The following is a 12,209-nucleotide window of genomic DNA, read 5'->3' as shown; positions in this document are numbered from 1 at the left end:
TGTATGGGGCCCTTACCAGTTGGGTCTGACTCAAGAGACTGAGAAGGTTCAAAGAAGAACAACAAGATTCGTGACTGGTAAATTTAACCATCGTGAGAGTGTTACAAATATCATTGAAAGTTTGAAGTGGCACACATTTCCAGATAGACGATGCACTAAACGGAAGGGGCTGTTTACTAAACTCCAAAATCCTATCTTTTCCAGGGATGTAGAGCATATATTATTACCACCATATCGCACAATGATCACCATTCAAAGATAAGGTAAGTTAGAGCTCCTACTGAGGCGTTCAAACAGTCACTTTTCCCTTGCACGATCTGCAAGTGGAACAGAAGGGAGGAAATACGATTTTGGTACGAATAGTGCCCTCCACCGCACACCGCTTGGTGGCTATGACAGTATATACGTAGATGTAGATGGAATATAGTTTAAACAAAAGATCGCTAGTAAAAAACACATCCTGCCACCTGACGCCCGATGCCGATGACGGAGTCTACGACATGACTGGTCGCGTCCCACAAGGATGAGGTGGTGACATCCCTTTCATACTTGACATCTGAGAAATTCCTGTTGAAGTACATGTTCACCTAGGCACCATTGCTGGTGCGATGACGCATAGCTGCAGTCAGGGTCCAGCATCAAGAGAGATGTTGCTATGCTTCCCAGAATAGCGATGCATTCCTAATGGGACAACCGATCCATCACTGAAATTACCTGTCAACTGCTAATGCTGCCAGTGTGGGAGCACTATCAAAAATACTTCAAATGGCTCTGAGCACTAGGGGACTTAACGTCTGAGGTCATCAGTCCCCTAGAACTTAGAACTACTTAAACCTAACTAACCTAAGGACATCATACACATCCATGCCTGAGGCAGGATTCGAACCTGCGACCATAGCGGTCACGCGGTTCCAGACTGTAGCGCCTAGAACCACTCGGCCACCCTGGCTGGCGGGAGCACTATCCACCACTGTTTTCTGCAGACGAGACTTCCAGCAGCAAAATTATTTTTCAAAGATCGCTACATTGGGCTGTGGTTGTGGTACGAATCTCAGTATCTATAGCGAACTTTAGGAAATTCCATAGTGTTCCAGAAATACTCAACGTGCCCTTTTGCAGGAGTTTTCGTGATGTCCCGGCTTGTATGCACGGAAATTCTTCCCCTAATAGAACCTGTTTACGAAAATAGCGCAGAATAACGTCGAATGCATTCTTCCTTGCAGTCCTAACATGGCAGCCTGTCCATCACATGTTACCCTTCCTGCTTTCAACATACACAAACGTTCTCACAGCTGTGTAGAGATTCTTGTATCCCAGCACAAAGGATGTCTTTTGAATGAATTGGGCATTATGATTGGCTCTTTTCGAATTTACTCGCCGAAGTACTGATGCCACTGGTGTGGAAGCACCATCCGCCTTTTTTTTCTTTATGCAGACGAGGTTTTCAGGGGAAAAAACATATTTTACAAAGATCACCATATTGCACCAACAATTAAACCTAGAAAAATGCCCCTACATATCGTCAAATACTGAAAAACGCTTATTCAATTACACTGTTCACGCACTGAGGACAAGAGCTTGAATATTAGAGCATGAAGCCGATATCCAACCCAACAATATATCACTGAATACCATGTTGATGGAGTAAACATACAATATCCTGCGCCATACAAAAATCGCCCCTTTTACATCATTCGTACACATACCGCGAAGACAGACAGCACCATAGATATACTCGCGCCACTAGATATTTCCCTGCAAGGTCAGCGGTAATCCACTCCCGACGGGTGACCAGAGCGCCCTCAGCAGGCCGAAGTCACTCTCAGAACTGTTCTACAAATTTGGGCTTGTTCCCCTCGACACAAGCGCTTTACTGTTTCTGGCCCAGACCTGCTTGCCTACTCGCTCTTCTGCATCCATCTCCAGACTCTGGGATTACAAGAACATATGTATTTTTGCATAGTTCGCCATAATATTATACCATTTTTCATGGTACTTCTCGTTATCAAGCACACAGCAGTAACCTACCGATGGCTTGTGCAACATAATTCCGAAGATATAGACTGGAAATTATTTCTCTACAAACCAGAAACTTTAGCTAGGTGCGGCATGCTGTAAACCACTGAATAACTAGAAACTTGGCACATCTCGAAAGACATTTACGTGGAAACTCGAGAAAAATAAAGAAAACTAATATTTCCACTTGTGAATACCGATGCCGGTGATGCAGCAGATTCCAAATCATCCTTATAATTTGCAAGGTCAACTAAGGTGTTTCTCATGTCTAGAGAACTGGTAAACGTGTCTTCCACATGCTAGATGTACACACCACAATCGATTTTCCCTCAACTAAATAAATGCGCGAAATGTGCAGAAACATTCAAACAAACAATTTACATGGGAGGGAATAACGATCCAGTGCAAACACAAATCCATATTCAATCTTTTCAAATTTCCATTCGATCGCGAAAGCTATGCAACACATACTAAGTATTAGTTCACTATTCGGCCATCTAGAGGGCAACAGTTAAGTCAGTTACATTCCTACCCTCCAACAGGCCTCTGCATTCGGACAGCTCCAACAGTTAACGGGAAACATAAATAATTCCTGCCACAAGTCACTGTCGCTGCACACCAAGCAAGCATAGACAGAATCATCATAGGAAAACAACCGTCCTCATATATATATTTTATCCCTGTACCTACAACTAAATGTTACGATGGCGGTCTCAGTTGAACAACATTCGGCAATGAGCGAAGTAATGGAAATACACCCTGCTGACGGCTGTGGCTCTGGAAACAGAAATATCGCTACCATTCTCATGGCTTGACATATTCTTCCCTTTCCTATCACAGTGCTACACGTCAAATCCATAGCGTCCTTACAACTGGATATAGTCATTTCCTTTGCACATGTTGGAATACAAACACATATTTTATAACCCTGATGCTCAAGGTGAAGCAATCACACCCCCCCTACTGCTAAGTATAATACTTCGTTAATAACAGATTGCTGGTGATACTAAATAATACTGACCTAAAACCAACGATGGATGGACATGTCTCATAAGTTTTTGTTGCGAGTGCTACCACCATGTCTTAGAAAGAGAGGTGTAATAGTCTTACAAACTGCCAGATGTTAAAAAACCTGATTCCCACAAGTATTGTATGTTGCTGTCACAAGCAGTCTTGGTTCTACATGTGGACACAAGTATCCATGTTAAAAGCTATACCAGGTTTATAAATTGAGGTATGGCATTACCTACAAATGAATTAGTTTTCCAGACAAATCCCGTGACACTGAATATAGACGGTGCACCCTCGCAATGTCCGCCCCCGGTACCTGTGTGGTCAGCGCGACAGACTGTCAATCCAAAGGGCCCGGGTTCGATTCCCGGCTGGGTCGGAGATTTTCTCCGCTCAGGGACTGGGTGTTGTGTTGTCCTAATCATCATCATTTCATCCCCATCGACGCGCAAGTCGCCGAAGTGGCGTCAAATCGAAAGACTTGCACCAGGCGTACGGTCTACCCGACAGGAGGCCCTCGTCACACGACATTTCATTTCATACCCTCGCAAATTTGCCGAATTTTAAAAGTGGTGCAGCTAACGAGCAGGGTATGTAACAGGTATTTGCAACCTCCGCACGCCACCGCCATTAGATATTTCTCCAGTATTTGTATGCATTCTGTGTCGATGCCATATCATATTTGTGGCACTCTCATATCGCGAAACAAGTCATCTTTCTCGAACCTATCTGCTACAGTAAAATTCCAACATGGTTTTAGTCAGTCCCTATGCATCTTGTGACTGCTGCCATTTCTGCAGCTTTGCGCATGTGATCGTTCCAATTTAAGTCAGAACTGAGCAGAAGTTGGAGTAAGCCATATCAACCACCATCTACAACCCAAGTAGAAATGCAGCGACATGAGTTAGTGTGACAGGACCGTGTTTTGACCACTCTGTGGAAATGGGCACATTGTGGTGTGTCCCCAAACTACATACAGATACTACAGTCCAAAGCAGATCTATGATCCTCAGGTCCAATTCCCGTCTATCACACCCAACATGCTATCATCGTTATTTTGTACCATCCAACAGAGAAAAAATTATAAACTATAATAGCTCCACTAACTTCATCGGATGGAGAACTTGATAAGATTTTTACCGCATCTCTCTCCTCCCACACATCAGAAACAAATACTGCAGGCATGCTTGCAACGAGCACATGTGATGATCCTATTAAATATACAGGTGTTGATCCAGTGCACCAACCAGTTTACAGTTTCATCACCTGTACTGTAGGAGGATGACCGAATCCCACAGACCATACTGCAAGTAGCAAGGGACGCTCCTTGTGACTCTGTGTCGTTGTTTGAAACGTTGTTTTTTTCTGCTGCAACACACTTTGAGCACTGCCTTACATTTTGTTTTTCCACCACGACTTCGAGGTCTATGTCAGGTTCTAAACTGACATTAACACGTTCTGATCCACTGCCTCTCGCAGAAAACTAGATGTCACATGGTATAATTATCTTGTTACTCCGCCTACCATAACACACCAAACACACTGGATGATTTTAAATAAAAGACAGTTACAACATAAGGAAACTGGAAGAGTTTGACAGTGTTGTGAAGATTTTCCAAGCTGCTGTCAGAAAGTGATTGACGACCTCTATATTTAAACTCGTCTGTCACAATGATGGAATAGCTGATGGCTCTGCAATCTGTTTTGGCTGATTACTCAGATTGCACTCATGTGTGCGATCACTGTTTTGGTGCAATCCATCGCCAGAAAGTGTTGTCCACTCACCAAACCATTTCTCCAACTCAAACCACGATGTCAGTCAATCATTATGTGGTAACCAACAGTGTACCAGTGGATGGATGGGGTGGAAAAGACACCACAAATGTATCCTAATAATAAGCAATGCAGTTGACAGTGCGAACAATTTTAGCAATTTTACAGTAATTGCAATACCGAGTATTGCTGCGACAGCATGTATCCCAATTTCAATATCATATCTAAACCACACCCCTCTCTAGTTCGTATCATTGCGAATGTAGATAGATGGCTGTGCAGTATGTTCATTTATTGTTAATTGTCAAATACATACATCATCAAAGTATACCACCACGAGTACAGTGCTTAATTTACGATCTAATTCTATGTTGATGGGGGCCACAGAGCATTCTCATAGTCTTAGTGTAAAATTAGAAACTGAAAGGCCCCTCACACTGACACTGACCAACCCACCCTGCAGCACCGTTACCGATTTAATATGCAACCAACCAGAAGTAGAGTGTCACAATCCATGTCTCGTGAATGAATGGAGCTAGCCAAGTCCTCGCCCACCCAAGTACACAAGATTACTCCAGATGCATCCATATCGATGCGGTTAGCACCCCTTATCGATGTATAGTAACAGATTTGAAAGTGTTATAATAGCAGACAGTTAAGAAGAACAAGGAACGTGTGATTTTTATGCATGATGAAGCTTCAGACGGATGGAGTTCGAGACATTTTACGTAAATCAACTACACTATCAAGTCTAAAGTATTATTCTAGAGTTTAGGTTCAGTACCTGGAAGGTATTGGTAAGAGAGAACATAAACACATCCACTCCTAAGGCTACAACATTCTGCACTTAAAACAGTCTGTAATGTTAGATCGCTTGAGTTTCCGACATATCAGTCATGTGGATTGCAGCGCTGTTAATATCCCAGTGTAAGAAATATGTTTCCAATGCATGACATACATCCTTCTTGCAGGTTTCTCTAAAATAAACTGTGGTATCGAACCGTAAAAAGAGAAAACTACTGCCTTAAAACAATGTGTCTATGTGATACATGCACAATATAGCTTTCGTGAGATGTATAGCGTCCACTGTCCACACTCGATCACCATTCAGAAATTATACTATGCCCACATCGATCCTACATAAAATGATCGTTAGTAACAGAGAATACCTCTTACAAGAAAACAGATAAACGCATAGAAGTGGCGTCCGACAAGAGAAATTACAAGTCAAGTCGCCACTAACTTTGTAAACAGCACATCTGTCAAGCAGATGTATACACAGGGGATTGCAGTGTCTTACAAACACCTATCGCTAACTTAGTTATGAAACTGAAGTATCGATTTTACACTTAAGATGCGACAGGGGAATGGAGTACGTAGCATAAATCTTCGTTCGTTTAGAGGAATGTGCCATGTTTCATCACACGTGAGATGTAAGTCCTCTGATGACCGAGAGGTTTACTGTTAACGATCGCAAGTAGAAACCGCTCTAATACCCACACAGAGCAAGCGGTTGTATACGAGTCGAATGCATGCTGTGTCACACATCTGATGCATCGTGATGGAACATCAAGAAAAAAAAATGATCAAATGACCTGCAGCAAATTCTCCCTCCCACCCTCTCTCTCTCTCACTCTCTCTCTCTAGAATACATCAGCAGTCTACCATTAAATCGCACCTCGTTACAACCCCATCTCAACCGACCAATCCATCCACTCTATGTTGTCCTTTAACGCAGATTTTCCGTTACTAACGATCATTTTATGTAGGACTGATGTGGGCATAGTATAATTTCTGAATGGTGATCGAATGTGGACAGTGGACGCTATACACCTCACGAAAGCTATATTGTGCATGTATCACATAAGACATTGTTTTAAGAAAGTAGTTTTCTCGTTTTACGGTTCGATACCACAGTTTATTTTAGAGAAACCTGCAAGAAAGATGTATATCATGCACTGGAAACATATTTCTTACACTAGGATATTAACAGCGCTGCAATCCACATGACTGATATGTCGGAAACTCAAGCGATCTAACATTATAGACTGTTTTAAGTGCAGAATGTTGTAGCCTTAGGAGTGGATGTGTTTATGGTCTCTCTTACCAATACCTTCCAGGTACTGTCCTACACTCTAGAATAATACTTTAGACTTGATAGTGTATTTGATTTACGTAAAATGCTTCGAACTCCATCCGTCTGGAGCTTCATCATGCATAAAAATCACACGTTCCTTGTTCTTCTTAACCAACTGCTATTACAACACTTTCACATCTGTTACTATAAGGGGTGCTAACCTCATCGATATGGGTGCATCTGGAGAAATCTTGTGTACTTGGATGGGTGAGGACTTGGCTAGCTCCATTTATTCACGAGATGTGCAATGCAACGGTCTACTTCTGGTTGGTTGCATATTAAATCAGTAATGGTGCTGCAGGGCGGGTTGGTCAATGACAGTGTGAGGGGTCTTTCAGTTTCTAATTTTACCCTAAGACTGTGAGACTGTTCTGTGGCCCCCATCAACATAGAGATAGATCATATATTAAGCACAATGCTCGAGGTGTTAGAAATATGTAGAGCACTGTCTGGTACACTTCGATGATGTATGTATTTGACGATTAACAATAAATGAACATACTGCACAGTCATCTATCTACATTCACAATGATACTCGCAAAGTAGAGAAGGGGGGGGCAGTTTAGCTACGATACTGAAATTGGGAAACATGCTGTCGCAGCATTGCTCGGTGTCGAAATTACTGTAAAATTGCTAAAATTGTTTGCACTGTCAACTGTAATGCTTATTATTAGAGTACATTGATGGTGTCTTTTCCACCCCATCCATCCACAGGTACGCTGTTGGTTATCACATAATTATTGACTGAGATCGCTTGTTTGTGTTGGAGAAAGAGTTTTTGTGAATAGACAACACTTTCTGGGGATGGATTGCACTGAAACAGCGATCGCGTAATGGCTGCAATGTGAGTAATCAGTAAAAATGGAGCACAGAGCCATCAGTTATTCCGTCACTGTGACAGATGAGTTTAAATATAGAGGTCGTCAATCACTTTCTGACAGCAGCTTGGAAAATCTTCACAACACCGCCAAACTCTTCCAGTTTCCTTATGTTGTAACTGTCTTTTATTTACAAGCATCCAGTGTGTTTGGTGTATTATGATAGGCGGAGTAACAAGATAATTATACCATGTGACATCTAGTTTTCTGCAGGAGGCAGTGGATCAGAACGTGTTAATGTCAGTTTAGAACCTGACATAGACCTCAAAGTCGTGGTGGAAAAACAAAATGTACGGCAGTGCACAAAGCGTGTTGCAGCAGAAAAAAGAAACAACGTTTCAAACGACGACACAGAGTCACAGGGAGCATCCCTTGCGACTTACAGTATGGTCTGTGGGATTCGGTCATCCTCCTACAGTACAGGTGATGAAACTTTAAACTGGTCGGTTCATTGGATCAACACCTGTATATTTAATAGGATCGTCACATGTGCTCGATGACAGCTCGCATGCGGCATTTGTATTCGATATATGTGAGGAGAGAGATGCAGTAAAAATCTTATCGAGTTCTCTATCGGATGAAGTTAGTGGATCTTTCATAGTTCGTAACTTTTTCTGTATTGGGTGGTACAAAATAACGATGATAGCATGTTGGGCTGACAAACGGGAGTGGGACCTGAGGGTCGCAGATTTGCTTTGGACTGTATCTGTATGTAGTTTGGGGACACACCACAATGTGCCCGTTTCCACCGAGTTTTCACATAAATGTCTTTGGAGACGTGCCAAGTTTCTAGTTAGTCAGTGGTTTACAGCACGCCCCACCTAGCTAAAGCTTTGGGTTTGTAGAGAAATAATTTCCAGTCTATATCTGCGGAATTATGTTGCATGACCCATTGGTAGGATACTGATGTGTGCTTCATATCGAGAAGCACTGTGAAAATGATATAATATTATGGCAAACCATGCAAAACTACATATGTTCTTGTAATTCCAGAGTCTGGAGATGGATGTAGAAGAGCGAGTAGGCAAGCAGGTCTGGACCAGAAACAATCAAGCGTTTGAGTCAAGGGGAAAAGCCTGAATTTGTAAAACAGTTCTGAGAGTGACTTCAGCCCACTGTGGGTGCTCTGGTCACCCGTCAGGAGTGGATGATCGACGACCTCGCAGGGAAATATCTAGTGGCGCGAGTATATCTATGGTACTGTCTGTCTTCGCGGTATGTGTACAAATGATGTAAAAGGGGCGATTTTTGTATGGCGTAGGATAGGAATTGTATGTTAACTATATCAACATGGTACTCAGTGATATATTGCTGGGTTGGAGATCGGTTTCACGCTCTGATATTCAAGGTCCTGTCCTCAGTGGGAGAACAGTGTAATTGAGTAAGCGTTTTTCAGTATTTGACGATATGTAGGGGCACTTTTCAAAGTTTAATTTTTGGTGCAACATAGTGATCTATGTAAAATAGTTTTGTTTTGCCACTGAAGGCCTTGTCTGCCGAAAGAAAAAGAAAGGCGATTGGTACTTCCACCCCACTGGCATCAGTACATCGGTGGGTAAGTTCGAAAAGAGCCAATGATGATGCGGAATTCAATCATATGACATCCTTTGTGGTGGGATATAGGAGTCTCTACATAGTGGTGAGAACATTTTCCTATGTTGAAAGCAGGAAGGGTAACACATGATGGACAGGCTGCCACGCTAGGGCTGCAAGGAAAAATGCATTCAACGTTATTTTGTGCTATTTTTGTAAACTGGTTCTTTTAGGGCAATAATTTCCATTCATACAAGCCGAAACATCACGATAACTCCTACAAAAGGGCACGTTAAGTATTTCTGGGATACTATGCTACTTCCAAGAGTTCGCTATAGATACTGAGATTCGTTCCACAACCACAGCTGTCAAGAGGAGACATTACCTGTACATCGATCGGTGTCAGACTGTAGCAGCAATTGTAATATTTAATTGTAGTTACACTGGTAAATGTGTTCCTGGCTTCCAATATTCTTGTGAGTCTTGTATGTATTTGATGATCTGTAGACAACTTTTGTGGGGTTTAACTATCAGTGCAATGTAGCCATCTGTGCAATATAATTTTGCCACTGTAAGTCTCACCTGCAGAAAACAATTTAGAGTATTCAAGACAGTGTATGGAATATATGGAAAGGGTATATTGTTTATTTATAAAAAAAACTCAGTTTGTGGGCGGTTGGATTACTCTTGCTCATCATTCTCTGCTGTTTGGAAACATCTAGGTCTTGCAAGAAGCAATTACATGTGGCAAACATGGTGCATGTTTGGCGGATGATGCTCACACACCGGCAGCATTAGCAGTTTGATGGGTAATTTCAGTGATGGACGGGTTGTTCCATTAGGAATGACCCTGTGCTATTCTGGGAAGCATTGCATCATCTCTCATGGCACTGGACCTAGACAGCTGCTATGAATCATCGCACCAGCAACGGTGTCTAAGTGAACACATATTTCGACACAAATTTCTCAGGTGTCAAATATGAAAGGGATGTCGCCGTCTCATCCTTGCACAACCTGAACGGTCACGTCAGAGGTTTGCAGGGAGCGCTGGTGCACCTCGACGTTGGCCTCGGGTGTCGGGTGGCAGGATGTGTGTTTTATTAGCGATCTTTTGTTTAATGTATGTTCCATCTACATCTACATCTGCATATATACTCTGATAGCCACAAAGTGGTGTGTGGTGGAGGGCATTATTCGCACCAAAGTAATATTTCCCCCCTTCTGTTCCACTTGTCGATTGCGCGAGAGAGAAACGACTGTCTGAACACCTCAGTATGAGCTCTAATTTCCCTTATCTTTAAATGGAGATCCTTGCGAGATATGGAAGTTGGTGGTAATAATATATGCTCTACATCCCAAACAAAGATAGGATTTAGGAATTTAATGAGCAGCCCCTTCCGCTTAGCGCTTTATCTATCTGCAAGTGTGTCCCACTTCAAACTTTCAATGAGATTTTTAATGATCTTGCGATGGCTAAATGTACCAGTCACGAATCTTGTCATTCTTCTTTGAACCTTTTCAGTCTCTTGAATCAGACCCAACTGGTAAGGGCCCTATACAGACGAACAATACTCTAAGACAAATAGGATGCCGTGAATTAAAAAAACTAGCCCATACATGTGAAGAATATCGAATTAATTAATTTGCATAAATTTTTTATATCAACATGGTGCTAGTAGTACAATAGTTAAGGGGAGGGTGTGTGTGTGAGCAGGTGACATTGAGGAGAACAGCGGGTTAAGTGCAGAACACTAAGTTAATTTCAATAATTTTTTATGTAAAATACAGTTCAGTAGTTTAAGGGGTGGGTGACAGAGAAGGATGCGCCAGAAATGGCGTTCAAAAGCATGTGAAATCCGAAAAGTGTACCAGAAAATGGTGGGAGGCATAACTGATTACTTAATTTGCCATCAAATGTGGTACAATAGTTTAAGGAAATGGGGGTAACATGGAAAACCACCTAACAGAACAATTGGTTAAGTGCTGACAAAGGTCCAAGCATTAGGTTAAGATATCCAGAGTACAGTGCCAAACATTATTTTATGCAACATGTTTGACACATGTAATTGCTTCTTGCAAGACCCAGATGTTTCCAAACAGCAGAGAATGATGAGCAAGAGTAATCCAACCCCCACAAACTGAGGTTTTTTTATAAGTAAACAGTACATACTTATCATATATTCCATACATTGTCTTGAATCCTCTAAATTGTTGAAATAAAGAATATTCCATGCACAGCAATCGATTTCCCTCCAAATGAAGGATCATCTGAGTCTTTTTTCCGCCATTTTCTGGGAGGGAGGGAGAGTGGGTGGAGGGTGTACCAGAGGGGGAGAGGTTAATTAAGTAATCAATCAAATTGATAGTAGTGACAGGGTCTATTCCCATAACTCAGACCTGAAAGTGTACCTCTAGCAGCGAGGGGGAGGTTTCCTAAGGGGGGAGGGGAGTCAGAGGGGGTGAGAAAACAATAGGTTAAGTGTGGTGAAATGGAAAACCACTTAACAAAACAATATGTTAAGTAAGACTTATGTCTGTCCTATCTAGCAGAGGCTGAGTCCTTTTCCAACCAATCCCTAGGAAGAGGTGGCGGTCAGATGACTTAGGTTAGTGGAGGTAGCCCAAGTGCCTTTTCTTCCTGCCGGTTTCTTAGGTTAGCAGAGGTAGCCATGGTATGTTGCGTTGTCCTGATGGGACTTGAACTTCTCACCATTTTCTGGGGGTGGAGGGGGGAAGGCAGAGGATTTACCAGTGGTTGAGAGGTTAGTTAATTGATCAATTTAATTAAGTAGTCAATCAAATTGATAAGAGTGAGAGGGGTGCCAATTCCAGTAACTCAGACCTGGAAGTGTACCTGTAGC

This window comes from Schistocerca piceifrons, chromosome X (assembly GCF_021461385.2).
Source record: "Schistocerca piceifrons isolate TAMUIC-IGC-003096 chromosome X, iqSchPice1.1, whole genome shotgun sequence".
Taxonomy (NCBI): domain Eukaryota; kingdom Metazoa; phylum Arthropoda; class Insecta; order Orthoptera; family Acrididae; genus Schistocerca; species Schistocerca piceifrons.
Note: the sequence above shows the minus strand (reverse complement) of the source record.